Source organism: Maniola jurtina, chromosome 11 (genome assembly GCF_905333055.1).
Source record: "Maniola jurtina chromosome 11, ilManJurt1.1, whole genome shotgun sequence".
In the NCBI taxonomy this organism is placed as follows: Eukaryota; Metazoa; Arthropoda; class Insecta; order Lepidoptera; family Nymphalidae; genus Maniola; species Maniola jurtina.
Genome location: NC_060039.1, coordinates 3,271,616 through 3,290,253, shown reverse-complemented (window position 1 = coordinate 3,290,253; position 18,638 = coordinate 3,271,616). Strand labels below are relative to the sequence as shown.

At 32.7% G+C, this 18,638-nt stretch overlaps 1 protein-coding gene across 1 annotated transcript in view; it reads left to right on the top strand.

Moving 5' to 3' along the window:
* Positions 1–18,638, top strand: part of LOC123869478 (zinc finger protein 177-like) — a 96,754-nt gene that overhangs the window by 650 nt on the left and 77,466 nt on the right. The gene's annotated exons all lie outside the window — the stretch shown is intronic.

Sequence of the window (18,638 nt, the reverse complement as noted above, 5' to 3'; positions counted from 1 at the left end):
CACTTAAAACCAACAATTTATATTTCAGCAATATTTTATTATTTATATATTATGTACTAAACAACAATTATTAAGTATATAATGTTTTTACATTAGGTATAGTAAATGTTTTAACTATATCTTGATACTTATTACATATTACATATTGCCTACTTAATCAATAAAAGTTATCAATAAAGTGACTCCTACCTGAAGAACGTTTTATATACCAATTGTGTTATTGAATTATTTTAATAAATATTTCTAAGGTCTGAGAATACTAATCTGATACGGCATTCCGAACCAGTGGTAGATTATTTTGACGATTCAAAAGCACTTGTAAAAGATTAATTGAATAAAAATATTTTGAATTTGAATTTGATAATAGTCTATAATACTAGGCTAGTCTGATAAATAATAAACATGTCATTATATTTATACATCAATTATATTAAGTATAATATAATATGCCTAATTAATGCTAATCAGAATGCAATAAGATTATAGTTTATGTTAATTTTTTTATTCACTGCTAAGTAATCCAATGTCATCTGGCAGTGCATCAATATAATATTATTGATTGATCGTTATTTATTATTCTGAATTAGGTAGCTGTCTAACTTGTTTCTTGTTTTTGTATTTATTGATAACTAAAACCCTACACTGTTTTGGGAAACCGATTTTCCTTTCGCCACTTCACCCAAGTTCCCAAGTTGCTACGGGATGTTACTTTGTTAAAAGATTGTCTAAGTATAACCATCTTCAGGATGCAAGATATTTTTTTACCGAATTTCACCATAATCGGATTGGCAGATAGCCCGTGAAAAGGTAATAGACAGACAGACACACTTTCGCATTTATAAAACTAAAGTATGCATTCTCAAAGTGCTAAGGAAATTTTATTATGTTACCACTTTGTACAACATAGCTCTTATTAAAATCAAGGATAGATAAATTAAAAACCAGGAAAGAGATAGATTTAACCTAGAATATTAATATAACAAATGACTCTTTCACCAATAATAACGTATTTATAATTAGAAAAATAAATTGATTGAATTGAATGATGTGTTGAAATTGTTTGATATTATAAAAGGTAAAGGAAGCATTGGATCTATAAAGCTGCACATACATAGGTACATAGACTGCTAAAATCATAACCCTTCCTTTTAGCTTTGCCGCAGTCGGGTAAAAAGTATAGATTTTATTATTTGTAGAGTAAATAGAATGAAATACACTGATATTATTAATATTAATAGGCACAAGGGTTCCTTCTTCTTGTGCCTCTCCTCTGTTGGAGATTGATCATCATCTCGTCTTAATAATAGGTACGACCTTCAACCACACGGACAAGTTGTGCTACTTTAGCTAAACTCCCAAAATATTTCGGGATGTTTCTAAGCCATGACTTTCTTCTTTCATCAAAACGTTTCGCTTTCCCTTAATTTTGTCCATCATGATATTCAAAATGAGACTGAGAGATAGGTCATCTCTGAAAACATGTTCCAGTTTCATGGATTGTTAGATACTTGTAAATAGGGGTTAAAAAGCTCACAATAAATTTTATTGAGATCTAAGCGTTGTATCATAACTATGTTTCCTTTTTAGAAACGTAGGCTTTTTTCCTGCTTTGGCTTTGCGAGGAAATTACTATCCCGTTTTCAAGGTAAAAAAGTCTTTCTGACAAATCCTAACGCACGGAAAAATATATGCTTAGTAAAAATTATAATTAGCTATTGTCATATTCAAGTTACCTACTTATGGTCAAAGTTAATTAGGATCAAATCAAACCATATACTACTAAATCATCGAGATTCTAGACAAGTGCGCTCTCAAAATACCTATAGTAAACTTATTTACTACTTACTTAGTCTTTACTTCCAAGTTACGTCCAAGAAAGCTTACATTTTGTAAAAAAAAACCTGGTTTAGCATAAACACAAACATACTGTTGCATTTATAATATTAGTAGGGTTCTGTGATCTATAAATTCATTCTAGACAACAAAAATTAAGGAAATTTGTGAGTCACCTAAATAACTTGTTTAGTTAATCTAAATTTGCATTTTTTTGTCGACATATAAAATCATGTTATTGCAGTTTGATGCAAATTAGTAAATGATGAGGTGTATTCATTTCCTTTGCCCTTTAGTTTAACTAGTTTAACAGAAATTACATTTTTATTGATGCTTGAGAAAAAATCGATTTCCGGGTGGTTTTCGATAGATACTATAATGTCATTTATCTCACAATGATTATGTTGACTGATGGTTATAAGAAGATAATAATATTATAATGTGGCTAATTCTTTTGTATTGCACACAATCTCTAAACTAAAATGACAGGCCTAAATGTATTGCCACCCCTTTCATAATGCTCCCTGTGGAAAAGGATAGAATTAGATTTAGATCTGTCAATTTCTATAGTTTAAATATTGTGTATTATTGGGTCCTTCTATCCACAATATTATAGATGATCATAATAAGATTAAAGGCCGATTTTTCAATAGTCAAATAACTTTTATCGGATAAATTAATTTGACGTATTGACAGATTTCCTATACAAAAACTGTCAAACCTTCAAATTTATTCCTCTGATAAAAGTTATTTGACGATTGAAAAATCGGCCCTAAGTCTTGACTTTCCAACCTTTCTTTATCCAATTATTATCTTATAACATTATTTAGGTAGGTATCTACATCTTATAATCTGATTTACTTTACTGACTTAAAATGAAATAATTATTTCCAATAAAATCTGAATTTCTGAATAATTAAGAGAAAAAAACTGGGAGTATTAAAATTAATAATCATCTATCAATATTATACACGTGGTTATAATATTATTATTAGAATTTGCATTCAAATTACCAATTCTGATATTCTCATTATTTTAATTATTAAAACGTGATATTATTTAAATGTTATCTGTTGACTCTATGAGAATTTGAATGAATCACACTAAACAATTATTAAATAAATCTTAAATGTCGCTTGTCTAATTATTTATACGTTGAAATTGGTGATATTTTAAACTAAACAGCTTTTTTCAATCACGCTTTTAATTTATTAACACCATGTTTTAATCAATTAATTTACCTACTAATTAGATTTCATTCAACATTTGGAGAAAATAAGACGCGCATTTCTTAATTTTAGAAAATGTTGAATTTAATAATAAACTCATTTCGCATTATATTATATTAAATTTATTTCACAAAAGGAAAGTTTTTCATCCGTACACTATTGTACCTACATACCACATATTCTATGTTATTAAACCTGTATTTTGTCTCTTTGATTTGATTAATTAAAATAATATTCTAATACAAAATAAACTCCAGATTAAAAATTGTCGCCTCCGGTATAGAAGCTATCTGTCCGAAACAGTGGTAAATACTTTTAATGATTCAAAAGCACTTATAAAAGTTTAATCTGTAACAGTCACACACAAGTATAAATTAAAAAAATATATAACACCCCCGACAAGTGAAGGTTACCTACAGTAACTAGACAAGAGCTGATAACTTTCAAACGGCTGAACCGATTTTCTTGGATTAAAGCTAAGAACACTCTCGATCAAGCCACCTTTCAAACAAAAAAAACGAAATCAAAGTCGGTTCATTAGTTTAGGAGCTACGATGCCACAGACAGATACACAGAAACACAGATACACAGACACACACGTCAAACTTATAACATCCCTCATTTTGGGTCGGGGGTTAAAAATTGATTAAACGGAAGAGCTGTGAAGTGATAACAGACAGAGCGATAACCCATTTTCGAATTTATTAATAGTAATTATGGAGTTTCAATTCCAAAGGTAATCGTAAGATTGATAATAATCCTATTGAATTTATTATTTTATGGTTGAATTTTAATTACAATTAAATATAGGTCGCTACTACCTATATAATATGAACATTGAATAAAACATCATTTTAATTACTAAACGATCCATCTTTAATACTTTTAAATTGATTTTAAATATTTTATGAGACAAAATGAATAGCGTTGCATTTATTTACTAATTATGAGTGCTTACAGTATTAATTGAGTTAGAGCAACGTTTAAGATTTATCTACCTATTTGAATTATCACTTCGTTATGAAGGCTGTATTTCATTTATATCGAGCACGTAATTAAGAATAGAAATTGCAAGTTGTAGACTGTTCCCATTGATTGTTAAATTATTGCTATTTGTGTATAAGTCATTTATCATTTTACTAACGCTAGCTTTTTGTATACGAGTCGCACTTCTTCATATTAAACCTACTTTTATACTAATATAGATGTAATAAAATACGGTAGTATTTTATATCACTGCGTGGTTTAATAAATTCTAGGAAATATCACAGAACAAGACCTGGCTTGTAGAAAATAATGGCAATCAGCCATTATTTTCTACAAGCAGATAAGTACAATATTTTCTACAACAGAGCAGAAAAAAATCGTCTAGAGTACCTACCTACTCTCTAAGCGCTTACCTCTTAGCTTGACCACCCTAAAACAGCTATCCTTTTTTTTTTTGTTGACGGGGGGAAATCTTCACAAGATACCCGACCTCTTTGAAGAGAGATTGGGTTATGTGGGATTTTTATCCACTAAAACCCCCTCGATGGCCATCCTCAGCGCATATTACGAACTTGCTAACGTGCGCCGGTACCTCCCAGCTATCCTAGGGTGTCCTATACTCCGAAGCACTATTAGATATGACGAATATTTTAGGGCGAATAAACGGAATAAGCCTAAGCGAATGCATAGGTACAGACAGATCAATATATGTATTTTTTGTATTTATACGATTACATCGCTTTTTTACAGATAATAGACCCAAACAAAAAAAAAACAGAGCCTGATTTTTAAAAGCCCGCTCATAAAAAAGCTCCACATTTATTCAATCCTGCTTCATTTGATTGCACCGGAGCCAAACAAAAATACGAATAAGTTATCATTAGATAACCGCAACCAGTCCGGTTAGCGCCCGGTCACGTAGCGCCTCGGTTGCCGAGATGACGGTTTTTACATGAAACGTAACCATGCAAAAACCGTATCATTCGTAGGTACCAATTGCAGGATTGTGCATTCTCTGTCTCGAACCCATGGTTTGCTTTGAATGTTATGTACCATTTTGCTAACCGCACGTTAAAGTGAGCTTCTGCTCCAATTAACTACCTACTTGCTTTCAAAACAATAATAATATAATGAGCTTTTTGGAGTTCCATGCCCGAACGAAGGTTACCTACGCCACCGGGACTCTGTTACTAAGGGCCGGCGCACATAATGGCGGAGCGCAGCGCAGAGCATGCCCGCGAAGTTTTCTAATCGCGTGACACATTATGCGAATTTCTACCAGAGAATACGCGAGCACGCGCGGGACTGCGCGCGGATGCGCGAGTATCCGCACGGATGCACAATTGATTTTAGATAATATTATTTCAATGAGGACAATGTCGATAGTAATTTGACTGTGAGAAATGCGCTGCGCTGCGCTCCGCATAAATATGCGCTGGCCCTAAGGATTTGAAAATTTCACAGAATATGTAGGTATTTCTATTGCCGCTATAACAACAAATGATTATAAAAAATTCAAAATCGCCACTATGAATGAAAAAAGTAATTAAGTACATAATCTTGTACGATTACTTATTAGATAGGTATGGTTATCCTAACCTATCTTTGAATTTTGTTATATAATATACCTATCATCGATAAGTTTAGTGGTCCTTTTCATAAATTTAAATACACGATGCAAAATATTATTAGTAAATTATCATTATTACAGCTGTCATGTATTATAATTTATAATGTTATGTTACAATTGCCAACCTGCCAACAGCAATTGATCGATTATTTTATTTTTTTCTAATTTTCATCTAGACATGTTCTTTCAACACTTTTGGTTATTTTAATGAGAACCGATAATGATTGCTGTTATTCAGAATAATTCAAATCAAAAAATCTAGAATACTATGGACGTACAGACCTGCTATTACTACATTAGATATACAGGGTGGTCAAAAAGTCGTGGATCAAACGCAATAGGGAGATAGAGGAGGTCATTTCCAGCAAAAAAAAATTCTACAGCATGGCCATATTTAAATTGCCCTGAGAGTTATGAATATTTTTGGGTTTTTTAACAAAATACCAGATTCTCTTACAATTAGACTAATTAAAAAAAAATGAGATAAAAAACAATAAAATAAACGATGCTGTGTCCTTACTAGATAATGTATCAGCACTACAAACCTTCTATTGAGGCTCTGGCTACCAAATTACAAGAGCAATTAATTTTTTTCCAAAACTTTTAAACCGTTACCAAAAATTAAATGTCACTTTAAAAGCGCACTGTGAAAAAAAAAATGTACTACGGAAAAGTGACCCTGTATCAGAAAAACTTGCTGATTTAATGCCAATTTAAATGAGGTATAATACATTACTCTTTGTTTCGTAATTCTGGTATTATAATCGTTTTTTCATGTCAAGGTGCAAATTTCAGTAGATAAGTTTAATTCAAAATAATTTTGAAGATTATCATGCTGCTAGTTAAACTGCTAGTTTTTTGTACGTTGGAATGCTAGAAACATCACTGTGCTTGTCACACTTAAAATTTGTGAAAGAACAGAAACTCTTCACTACCACCACGTGCCAGAACTACCCAGAACGCCCGTCTTGCAAGTAGTTCATCTTTTCTAGGAAACAAAAGGATAAAGAAACTATGCCTCTCGTTCACACTAATCATCCTTTCTATTTGCATTGTTGGAATAAGGAAGGATGTGAAAGAGAGGCATAGTTTTTTATCCTTTTTTTTCCTAGAAAAGAGGGCGTTCTGGGTAGTTCTGGCACGTGGTGGTAGTGAAGAGTTTCTGTTCTTTTCACAAATTTTAAGTGTGGCAAGCACAGTGATGTTTCTAGCATTCCAACGTACAAAAAACTAGCAGTTTAACTAGCAGCATGATAATCTTCAAAATTATTTTGAATTAAACTAATCTACTGAAATTTGCACCTTGATATGAAAAAACGATTATAATACCAGAATTACGAAACAAAGAGTAATGTGTTATACCTCATTTAAATTGGCATTAAATCAGCAAGTTTTTCTGATACAGGGTCACTTTTCTGTAGTACATTTTTTTTTCACAGTGCGCTTTTAAAGTGACATTTAATTTTTGGTAACGGTTTAAAAGTTTTGGAAAAAAATTAATTGCTCTTGTAATTTGGTAGCCAGAGCCTCAATAGAAGGTTTGTAGTGCTGATACATTATCTAGTAATGACACAGCATCGTTTGTTTTATTGTTTTTTATCTCATCTTTTTTTAATTAGTCTAATTGTAAGAGAATCTGGTATTTTGTTAAAAAACCCAAAAATATTCATAACTCTTAGGGCAATTTAAATATGGCCATGCTGTAGAAATTTATTTTGCTAGAAATGACCTCCTCTATCTCTCTATTTCGTTTGATCCACGACTTTTTGACCACCCTGTATAAATACCTACCAATGCTGAATCGGTGCCTTTTCATCTTGTGCCATGTGGATGCAAAAATCATAACTCATTTTAAGTATATACTCCTGTTCTATAAGAGCCAAGATGAACTAATGATTTTCTTTCTTCTATTAGGTACAACAAAAAATAGTTCGAGTCATCTTTGCTTCAAAATAATTTTGCTTACCTAATAGCATAATTAAATCATTTAACATGTGACTAAATAAATCACTAACCATAATATTATATAACTACTTACCGATTATAAACGCAAAAATGTATTTGTTTGTTGATTTGTTCTTCAATTACGTCGTAACAGAGCAACGTCCATTTGTGGCATGGATATAGTAGCTAGAACCCTAAATACGTAACATAGGACATTTTTCATCCCGGAAAATCAAACAGTTCCCACGGGATAAACCTGTACCTTTGTCCACGCGGACAAAGTCACAGGCATCAGCTACTCATCGTATAAATTACGCAAACGAAGTTGTGCACATCTTGTATAAGAAAATAAAATGACATTGACCATACCGAAATGATTAATGATTATGAACAAAACCTTTGATAAAATATTTAAAGTAGTTGAAGTCTAAATAATGGATCCACAAAAACTATTTGTATAGAACGGTAATAAAGTGAGCAATCGCTAAGCGGATTTTGATGATATTTATCTATCAGCGATAGGTAAGCTGGGAGGTCTTTGTTGATTAGAAGTTAGAGCTTTATGCTTAATAATGACCCTTGATTTAAATAATTACAGAATGATTACAGGGTTTTTACCAGGAATTTATATTCATTTATTTAAATAACTTTATTGTTAATAAAATTACAAAGAGTAAGAATACAGGATACACTTTTAAAATCAAAGGGCGTCCTTATCACTCATATACCTATATTTAAGAGGGCTCTCTCCGTCACTCGTTTCATACAATCGTAGTTCCAATTTCATTTGAATATCAAGCAACCAAAGTCCATGAAATTTTGCAGACATATTCTAGAAACTAATATCTATGTCTGTGGTTTTCCAGATTTCTGTTAAAATATTCGGTTTCAAAGTTACGCGGTCTTAAAAATTTTCATACAAATCTTTGAGCCCCTGTAATTTTAAAAGTACATATTTTTAGAAAAATCTAAAACACCACAGACACAGATATTAGTTTCTAGATTTTTCTGCAAAATTTCATGGACTTTGGTTGCTTAATATTCAAATGAAATTGGAACTACGATTGTATAAAACGAGTGACGGAAAGAGCCCTGTTAAGAACAATTTAATATTAAAAAAAATAAAAGACGAGGTTAATAGAATGGACCTTCTCTATTAATATGGTGAATTTGTATCGCGAAAAAGAAAATTATAGTATCACATACTGGATAATAATATAACATTAATGCAGATCATCTCAAGTGCCCAGCTTTCTCTACGTGGAGATTTTAATTTACATTCATGTTTAGAATATGACAACATGGGTGATTCCACAATCAATAAATAATTAACTAAGTCAAACTATTTTATTATTCTTGAAATACCAATTAGTTTTTCAACCATTAGTTTAGCTTGATCTATTTTTTATAGTTACAGGTGTGAAATAAGTCTGAAGCCGTGGGCTGCAATGGTTTTATATTCAAATACGTAACAACTATATTCGATTATGACAAGACTATCATCGGGGCTATCCATCAATACATACCAGACGCTATTTAAAGGCCACATAACTACTCGAATACCTTTTCGACCGTTTGAATAATTATTGTTCATAAAAAAACACCTCTGGCTCTACATAACCGGAAGCGTATGTGGGTACATACTTTGCATTAGTTCAGGTGTTATAGCATGCACAAATACAAACTTTCACCGTATTCGACTGGTTTGAGTGCTAGTAGAGCAATTGGGTAAGATCACTATAAAACATGAACTGTCCGACGTGTTTTTAATTTGATATTGGGTTATTCTATCACTAAAATAAGGACATCAGCCTGTTATGTTTTTGATCTTTTGGTTTAATTATACAAATTTGCTAAATTTTATTTCTGAAAACAATAAGATAGATTTATATGCAACTGCAACAATGAAGCGATAAATAAATGTAATTATTTAAATTAATAAAAGCAAGTTTTTTATTATAATTTATTTAACAATGACTCAGTCCTCAGGATATAAACATCCGTATTACGTGTCCAAATGGGAAAACCTTTTAAAGTTGTTCAACAAAAACTCTTTGAAGGTGCAATATATACCTTTAGGTAGGTCATAAAATTATATTATTATATATTGAAATATAACCATTGATATAACCATGGATAAAAAAGTCACATTCAAAACGTCACAAAAAAGACATGTTTTGACGAAGTGTGTTTATTTTCATTTTATTGTGTCAAGAAGTGTATTTTTAACCAACTGCCAAAAAAAGAAGGTTCTGCCTGCTCACCATTGTACCTACATAACAACGATACTAGATAAAAATTGATTGTAAAGAAAATTACCAAACCGAAATTTTGTTATAAAATTTACTGAGAACTAAATGACAGAACAAAAACACAAGAATACAAAACAATACGCAACGGGATATTTGTGTTTGTAATATTGTTTTCGTAATTAATTTCACTTCGTTAGCCTTTCATTGAGTACAACGTTCACCATTTGGGCCAAGTTGAAACAGACAGCGAGAAATATTATAATTTTCACGAATAATATTTTTAAATTCAATGCCGAACCAACCAACATGTTTATTGAACAGATAATGAACATTACGTATACTAACAGATTATTATTATTCTAATACCTAATATAAGGGGGAAAAGTGACAACTACTCTATTTACAGACTAGTAAGAAATAATAAATTACAATAATTGAATAGTTAATAATTTGTCCCTGTTTGGAAAACTGATTTGATCTAAAAAGGAGCTGAAAGCATTGCATCATTATAAATCAAATAATAAATATGGTGATTAACAGACTAGTAGGAAAGAATAAGTTAAAAAGTCAACAATTTGTACACGACTGTCCAAAAAAGGAGTGCAATATTTCAGTTTTCATTTTTGTTTTCAATGCCTGAACAGATATTAATATATGGGGTATCGTTACATCATTCCAAGTAACAAATTTTTTGAAAACTTTTTGTTGGCCTGTTCAAATGTGAAAAAAACTTTTTAAGTCAGACGTTTTTTGGCAGGGCAGTCGTGTTTTAAATTTTTTTAGTCACAACTTGTTGCAAAACTCTTTTAACTTGTACCACAGCAACTAGTAGCTTTTTGTAGCTTTCGAAGCACGCGCCTCCGTTCGTTACTACCACCTCTTTGTTCCGTACAAGAACCTAATTAGGATTGTCTGAAATATTTTGACAACGGCCATTTATAATAATATTACACCTTTATCAAACGCCTTCAAAGGCTTTTGCGTCTAAGTCAATCCACTTGATATATTGTTATGACTCATTCTGCGGTGCTGCTTTATTATATACGGAAGAGAATTATATCGATATTCCTTCTCGAATCTGAATAGAGTAAATCATAGTATTGTGATTTTTTGGCCACTTTTTCTTTGGCAGCAGCATTGTATTGTTTTTTTTTTTGGTAAAGGTCGTGGTGATTATTCATCTTATTATCTCTACCTTCCCAAAACAACAGATTTTTCATACATTGTAGTTAAAGTCAAGATATTATGTCTGAATTTCCTCATGTCTCTTTTGTCACGGGACATTTTCCGCAACTTTGTGACAAATGATGTTTATAAGCGAAGAATGGATTTGGCATTTTAAGGCAATGTCAAATTTTTGCTCAGGTTATATAATTATTCAGAAAAATAAATCCAAAATATTAAAGACATTTTTTTTTAATCCGAGAGCTTAAGATGACTATTCGCTGTAGATACGTTTAAATGATCAGTCTAGTGCAAACCTGTTATTAAAAAAAAATACATTTCACCGCACCTGTAGGTAAGTACTAGCGGTTATCACTGTTTTCGTCTTTCACACGTTTTCTTCACTTTGTCTTCTGAACAAAGCGCGTAATTTCCTAAAACATTTTGATTATTTAATCCGTAGATTATGGGCATTGTTGGTGACACAATGCATTCTCATAATCTTTGTGATATGGTATAATTTGATGTAACGTACACTTTGTAAGATTAACGACCAATCTAAGATCGTTGACTTTACTTTCTAGTAAATAGGTTTGTTGTGGGCTCTTCTCAGACTTGGGCGCGTTTGGAACCCTCGTAGCTTTAGTATTAAGATAATATAATTAATTATCACTACTACATCATTGTTTGACAATCGGAAAGTTTACAGTTATAACATTTTAATCCAAAAACAGGACTATTAAAAAAATGTAGAATCACCCTAAAATTAATTTTGAATCATAGGTTAAGCATAACATTAGATACATTAGATAACACATAACATTAAAGTAATAGCACAATTTATTTTAACATATCTTGTGGATGAAAGAAACTCGTTGCAATTTATTAGGGTTCCGTACCTCAAAAGGAAAAACGGAACCCTTATAGGATCACTTTGTTGTCTGTCTATCTGTCTGTCTATCTGTCCGCCGTCGTATCTATCAAGAAAACCTATAGGGTACTTCTCGTTGACCTAGAATCATGAAATTTGGCAGGTAGGTAGGTCTTATAGCACAAGTGAATGAATAAATCTGAAAATCGTGAATTTGTGGTTACATCACAGAAAAGAAAATTAAAATGTGTTTTAATTTTCAAAGTAAGATAATTATACCAAGTGGGGTATCATATGAAAGGGCTTCACCTGCATATTCTAAAACAGATTTTTATTTATTTTTATGCATAATAGTTTTTGATTTATCGTGCAAAATGTCAAAATATCGTAAAAAATACCCGAGTACGGAACCCTCGGTGCGCGAGTCTGACTCGCACTTGGCCGTTTTTTATTCTAATTATAAGAATTACGTGGTAAATAACAAAAAAAAACTAAAATCTTTATGCAAAAAAGTTATAAAGCTTCCGATGGATAACGGGAGCTAATAAAGCGTTTTATTGCAGATAAATACACGGTATGGCAGTATAATGATTTTCATCGGTGTGTTTGGATTAGTACAGAATCTAGATCGATAGCAGGTTATGCAATTTATAGCCATAAATATATTATTATTGAAAGCTTTGGAAGCGATAAAACTTTGGAATTTTATGGGCTTATATAATAACAAACTTAGAGTCCTAGCACACTGGGATGCCACGGCGACGTCGCTGGCTACGTAAACATTGCTACCCCTGGCTACCTACTGTAGTCAAATGAGGTTGCCAAATAAAGCACAGTAACAAAACAGTAGCAAACACAAACACGCCGGTGTCCGACCTGGCGATAAGTTGCTCAATGAGAGTAAGGCGTAACTTACTTCTACACAAAATACTGGCGACTTCCAGGCCAGGTCACCAGAGTATCCAGTCACCATGTAGGGGCCGGTGGGTCGTGGCTACGCTCCAGAATGGCGACGTCGCCAGAACGTAGTCAAGTGAGTTAACCGTCATACATTTCAGTAAGAATTGTTTGGATACGTAGCCGGCGACATCGCCATGGTGTCCCAGTGTGTTAACGTTTAAGACGAACAATAAGGGGAGGAATAAAGTAAAAATCCGTACTTCTTCTTCTTCTTTTTTACGGGATTGAGGCGCTTGCAGACCTTGTATCACGTTGACTGTTGTCAATCTATTGTGATTGCCGCCATCTGCAGCTCTTGCATTAAAATACCGCCAGATATAGCAGCACCATAGATATGTGAGCAGCACCCTTTTGACTGGAATGTTTCTCACCTCCTCTAGGTGAAGACTACAATAATTATGCATTAGCCAATGGCAGTAACGAATGATGTGTAAAGGCGTTTCCACTAAAATCCATTAAATCGTTAAGCAATTCTAAAAATAAAGCTTATTTTTCGTTGAGCTTCGCTTGCGTGCAATCTCTGAAAAAAAATCTTACTAGGAGCTATTTGAGCTGTACCAAAGTTGATTATGTCAGTCAGTCAGTTTATATTTAATAAAGATATTTTGTCATTTTTATGTTTATATATGGACCGATGAATATGCGGAAGGATTCAATCATCACATCAAGAAAATCCGTATCATTTTGTGTTTAATGGGAAGGAGTCACAACTGAGATACCTACTCAAAGTGAGAGATGGATCGATTCAATACTACGAGTCAATACTTACATAGAAGAAATATGGTACTTTGCAGTAGGTTCCTGGTACATATATTAATATTAAAATTATTCATAATCAAAATGTACACGGCAAAAGAATTACTTTAGATAGCTTCGTGATTCATCAATTAAGCGTATGTCAGTAATTACTGTACTGTATGGCTGCTTTTAATTATAAACCAAAATGAATATGTAATTAGAAAAGCTTGTAGTACCTAGTAGGGACTTGTTTTTTTATTTATATTAATCGCTCAAAGTCTTAGCTCAGAGTAGATACAAAGGCTTGACAAACGATCTTTTTTAAATGCAAAATACAGTAGAGACTGTCAGACAAAATTGACAGATACTTTTCATAGTGAGACGTGCAATTTAATTTAGAATCACCAACAACATTATTGCAATTCAGCGTAAAGAAATATTTAAAAAAATATTAACTTACACTTAACTTTTATATTTGTATACTTAATCAGAAAAGCTAGCTAGTACATAGTAGAAACATTGGTTTTTTTTAATTTATATAACTCGGTCAATTTAATTTAGAATAACCCATCAAATGTTTTTGAATATTATGAATGGTACTTAGTATATTATTTTGTGCAACCTTAGTTAACCTTTATTAGTTAATTATTACCTAAGGTTGATATCATGTCAATTATATTAACGGTCACCTATCTAATTCTGTTGGTGGTTCTAATAAATGAAATAAAAAAAATATTATTTTATAATTTTTTAATTATAATTTTAGTCATGCTTATCATGACTAACGCTACTTCCCCTTTCTCCTCTAACTGAGCGTTAAGCTTGTGCTAGGAGTGGGTACGACAATGGTGCAACGGGTGGAGTTTGAACCGCCGACCTTTCGAAATTAAGTCTGCTCCCCGTCCGTTGAGCTATTGAGGCTTTAATTATCTAGTAAGTAATATGCAAAGAAGTCAACCGTATTCCTAGTATGAAAGTGACCCCAAGTCAAACATCAAGAGCAAAGGCCTTGCAAACAATAAGAGGGGTAAAGAATATTATCACTCTAGTGAACCCCATTGTTTGAACACAAAAGTGAAAGTCAATTCATTCGTTATGAGATAATTGGTTTCTCTATTGCGTCACATGAGTTTTTCCACGGCTATAGTTGAACTTGTATGGAAAAATCACTTTTTATGGCCATATTGTCTTGTGCTATGTCGGAAGTTGTATGGTGTCATAAATGGTACATTTACCCCCATTTGTGACCACTCAAAAATATTGGATCCTAATTTACTTATTAATAATTAATTATTAAGTTTACAATAGTCAACAACACAACACCTTTTTTGAAAGTCTGTTAAAAAATAGCCTATGCTACTCCCTGATGAATCCCCTAACTGTCGGTGAAAGTCCCGCCAAAATCGGTTCAGCCGTTCCGAAGATTAGCCCGTTCAAACAGACAGACAGACAGACAGACAAAAAATTTAAAAACGTGTGATTCAGATATGGTATCGTTCAATGAGGTAGTTATTTCGAAATTACAGACAGACACTTCAATTTTATTTATTAAAAAAGAATAAGTAGGTATAGATATACCAGTATGTGTTACAGTGCGTAAGTATGTAGTAAATGTAGAATATGTATATTGAAAGTGTTTCTTATTAAATAAATTGAAATTCATACTAATTTACTCCGGAAAATCAAAAAGTTCCCACGGTATTCTTAAAAACCAATTCCATGCGGACGAAGTCGCGGGCATGAGCCAGTCACATAACTTATGTTTTAGCTTAGGGTCTAAATTGAAAATTAGTTCGCCGCATAGGAAATGTAAGAGAAAATCCGTTTCCATTTGTGCATACAATAATTCTTCGCCCAATCTAAGTAGCGGGCGTTTCTCTAGCACTAAATATTAATGTAACCTAACAAAATATTCAAACAGGGCTATAAACAACTTGTAATGAAATATTGTTCGACGCCTGGAGCTTTATAGCAGTTCCACAATTATCGGATCCCTTCGTAAATTGTGTTAATGTGTGAACGTTACACGCTATTTGTTGAGGCGTTTATTATTAGGGGCACGCTTTATTCATAGCCGACCAAGTTTTTGATATTTCTATCAATTCATGAATATCTTATTCGTGCCAAGACTCTATTCATTGGTGGTTTTTATCTTCTTACGGCCAAATATATATTAATAAATAAAATTGAAGTGACTATCTGTTTGAACGGGCTAATCTTCGGAATGGCTAAATCTATTTTGATGGGACTTTCACAGACAAGTAGAAGATTAACCAAGGAGTAACATAGGCTACTTATTTAACCGACTTTAAAAATGGAGGAGTTATGTTTTTCTACTTATGCACTGATATCTCCGAGATTTCTGAACCGATTTGCGTTTTTTTTTTAATCGATAGAGGAACATTCGATATTGTTTCATAAAAAATTTGGATTCCAACTCCTCAATCCTAATGCTGCAGGGGATCTGATCAATCCACGTGGCCGAAGCTGCGGGCGTCATCCAGTATTGAAATAAGAGCGTTCTAAATGCCAAGTGTCTGTTTTTGATTTATTATGAGCAAAATGTCAAAAACCAGATTGCACCAAACTAGTTTTGTTAAAGTAATGGAGTCATATATAAAACTTTAATACATTTAACGGGCTAGTGCAAGTGACGTGAAAGTTTGGCGACATAAACTTATTTGTATTTGTTAAGAAAATTTAGCTACAACGTATTGTACGCCTTATTCATAGAGTGTGCCAATTAAGCTCTTCCTATGAAGTCAATAACAAAAACACGGTCAATCGAAACGGTAATCGAAATAAGGCCGGTGTATTAAATTCGGCCTATACAAAGCATATGCAAAGTTCCCCGCAAGATTTTATCTTCCACAAAGTAACCATAAAATCTAAAGAAATGCCTGTCTTTATACTTTGCCGACGTATTAATTGTCTATTTTTGTTACTTTATGAACAATAGGTGATTACGCCTTTATAGAAAGCTAGTGGCTCGGAGGGAGGTCATTGTGTTTGGCCCTCGAGTTATCGATGAAATGATATCGATATCAATTAAATATCGATTCAGCGACTAACAAGGGGCCATCTGTTTTCGATTAATTAAAGCTGAATCAAAAGATTCGTGTAACTGTTGAGGATGTCATGAATTTTATAATTGATTAAGTACCGATACATTTCGTTTATTATATTTGGTTCTTTACAAAAATAGAACTTGTGGTCGAATTAATGGTTGAGAAGATTTTTCAATACCTGAGTTCGGAATTCGCGATGCTTAGCTGGACGTGCTTTGACCGAGGCAAAGTCCACTTTGTTCACTTGACAGTACCCTGAGTCTGGACCCAGCTAATGAATTTAGCACATTTATTTTTCACTGGTTGATGCCTGTGATTTCATCCGCGTGGATTTAGGTTTCTAAGAGTCCTGTTGCAGCTCTTTGATTTTCCAAAATCAGGGTACCTATTCACTGAAACGGAGCAGAGTCAAACAAGCCAATAGCATTATTAAAAAATGATCTATTAAAATTATTATCACGTGATCTATCAGTAATCTGACTGGTCCACTGAAAACGTACTCACTTCGCTCCGCTTCAGTTCACTGGCACTTTAAAAAGTAGCATGCAACATCGGGTTGCTTAAGTTAAATTGCGTATCCTCATATTATTATTCTCTGTAAGTTTTAGACTAATTTATTCATGTTTATATTAGAGGATAAGCCCAGCTTTTCATAACGAAATCTGCAATAAACAAACAAACAATATAAATCATACGCTGATTAAAATCGACTAGCGTGCACTAAATATTCATGCCTCTCCGCATAATGCCATCCAAATGAATAGTAAAAACTTGCACCGCTCCTGGGTGTGTTTCGCATAACGTCGTTCTGAAAGCTTGAACTATAAACATAGCATGATGTGTTATTGTATTATGCTAATATTTGACTGGTTTATGGTTTTCTTGTAAGGACCTTATAGGTTTCTATGGTGGACCGAGATGGAATATTTTACTTATGGGGAAAACTTGTGCATCTTCTTTGACCCCTTTAGATCCTGTGATGCCAATTCAAATGAAACATCTAAACATTGATTTCCACTGAGGTTAATTTCGTACCTAGTTAGTTTTTATGTTGTTAAGAGTGCTCTCCACGGTTTTTTCAAGTCGAGCGTTAGAGCCTGCAATTTCAATCAACATTTAAGGCCGGGGCATAATCAAGAGCGAGATACGTGATGTTTGAACAGCGCGAAATAACGTTTAGCAGGTTCTTATAGTACGCGACAGGTCGAGATGGCAATCGGGGTGGGAACGCCTCGCACACCCGCAAAACTCGTGCGCTAACCCGGTGCGGGATAACGCGTGTGACGTGAGGTACCCTTGCCTTATGGGGTATAAGAGATTGCCATCTCGAGATGTCGCGTGATATAGTTTGGTATATTATTTGCAAACGAATCGATCGACATTTAAACAAACTCGTTATTAGGTAATTCGTAAATTCCCGACTTTGTAGTTTCTTTTACAATACAATGTAAGGTAAACTTCTTCATTTACATTTTGTAAAACAGCAGTATCATTTTAAAAATATGTTATTTTCATTCTAATTTTCCGTATCTGCATATCGCACTGATAACGTTGTTTATGACAGCTTTTATCTGTAATCGAGAAACGTTCTTATTTGTATGGAAATTCTTTGATAAAACATGACTTTGCATAAAAATAGCAATAAATATATATGATAACCAGTATCTGATAAGATTATTAAGTGAAAAAATACTTACTTTTAATCAAGTCACATATTTTATTTCAATACAAATTAATGTTGATAGTTTTGTAAAAAAAAATAATAAGTTATGATTTTCAAAAATATTAATTAGTATTTCAATTTAAAAAAATATAGGTATATTATTATCTACTTACCTATTTTTTTTTTTTGTAAAATAAATCTTTTCAAATTATTGTAGGTAGAAATAAATTTTGCGTCTGTACTGAATAACGAAGATAAGAAATGTTTTTTATCATTGATATGCGACTGGATTAATTAAT